Here is a 1,883-nt window from a genome sequence, read left to right as displayed (position 1 = left end):
AATAATGGTTCTAATTCTGTATCTTCTTCAACAAGCTGTGAAACCAGTGTAGCTAAACATTTGTCCATAAGGCAAAATGAGCTGAAGTTTGCTATCTCATCATAGAAAAAGAAAAGTACAGTGTTTTATGCAACTTCATTCAGAAAAAGTTGTTAATTGTTTCGGCTCCATCTGTGATTCTTTTCATTTAAGTTTGCATTTTATCTTGAGTACTTTAAAGTGTATGTATCCCTTCAGTAATTAGCCTTATATTTGGAGGATTCTTTTTTTTTTTAACCTGGCTTCGTAATTTGATTGCATGTGCCGAGTGATTAGATTAGATTATCGATATGTTTATATGAAATAGAGATACCAAAGTAGGTCTGATAACTTAATTTACAAAGCAGCTAAAATATCTACGGTATCATAATTAGGTTTTTATCAAATTTAAAAATCAGTTTGTTAAAGACAATCTCTACTTTTTTTATTCAAATATCTGCTGTTCTGTTAACAATAAGAATCAAATTGTTTTGTGAAAAGATATTTGAGATGAAAATAGACAGAGAGGGTCAAAAGCATGATCTTAACATTTCCAGCCATCTAAAACAGAAATATAGTGTTAATATAATGGCCAATATTATATATTTTTATGTAAATGAAACCAATAAACCAGGTTAGATTAGGAATACTTACAGTAGTAGAGATTCAGATTCTGTTCCCACATAACAACTCCCCATATGTTAGATGGAAACTAAGATAAATAGTGGACAAGATTGTTTTAATAAAAAAAAAAATGGTTTTAATTAGACCTTGTTTAAATTCAAATACTGATTTAATCAAATTTTAATTTGAATAAGAAACTTCTGACTGAGGACAAACTGTTTATGTATAACAGTCTGATGAAGAGGAAGCTTAGTTTAGTCCTTAATGTTCTGACTTTATGAAGAATCCTGCAGTTTAGCTTCCTCTCCCACATTTTAGCTTTAATTATTTATTGACAGGGACCTTGGACAGCAAATGTGTTGCATAGACCAGATATAGCTGCAAGCTATTTTACATTTGGAAATTAAATGGTAAAGAAACCTGCATACTGTTAAAATAATTAAGTATTTCCCCAAAATATTGTAATGTTTATTTCTGTTAGAAATAGCAATGATTTTGCCCTGTTATTGTACTTAGGAAGGAATTATGTTTATTCTTTCATTTATCCACAATTTCTTCTCCTAAAAAAAGAAAAGATCTGTAGGCAAAACATTTAACATTTTATAGAAGCACTCTGTGAAGAAAAATCCAATCTTAAAAGTCTCAGACTTGAACTCATGGGTGGAAACAAAAATGAGTCCATGTCTTTGCACAAAAAATTCCAATCAAATGAAAAATACTTTCTCCTCCCTTACATTCCTGCTCAGCTTTAATCTGAGTCTAGATAAGACTGCAGAAACTTCATACTCTAATCTAAGCTGCAATTAAACATTTCAACATTGTTTTCGGGTGGCTCACAGTTGAGCAGTGATGTAAGACAGATCTGTGGAAATAATCCAGATAAGAAAGGCAAGTGAAAAGCTTCCTACCTTGAACAAGTCGAAAAAGTTAAATGACACCAGTAAATAAAAATCTTTTTAGAACAAAATTAACACAGATAAATAAACCAATACTAGATTTAGTTTAATACATTGGATACAAAATATTAGAGCTAAAATAAATAAGCTTATAAGCCAATAAGCTTCATTTTCACCATCAATTTCAAAATACAAGAAATCTGTAAATGAATTTCTCAGCCAGAGAAATTTCAAATTTTTGATATATGGCTTATCGAGAGTCCTGAACTACACTCACTGGCCACTTTATTAGGTACCCCATGCTAGTAACGGGTTGGACCCCCTTTTGCCTTCAGAACTGCCTCA

The sequence above is a fragment of the Cyprinodon variegatus genome, unplaced genomic scaffold (genome assembly GCF_000732505.1).
Source record: "Cyprinodon variegatus isolate N-32 unplaced genomic scaffold, C_variegatus-1.0 Scaffold1506, whole genome shotgun sequence".
NCBI lineage: Eukaryota > Metazoa > Chordata > Actinopteri > Cyprinodontiformes > Cyprinodontidae > Cyprinodon > Cyprinodon variegatus.
The sequence above is the reverse complement of the archived record's forward strand: the minus strand, read 5'-3'. Positions refer to the sequence as shown.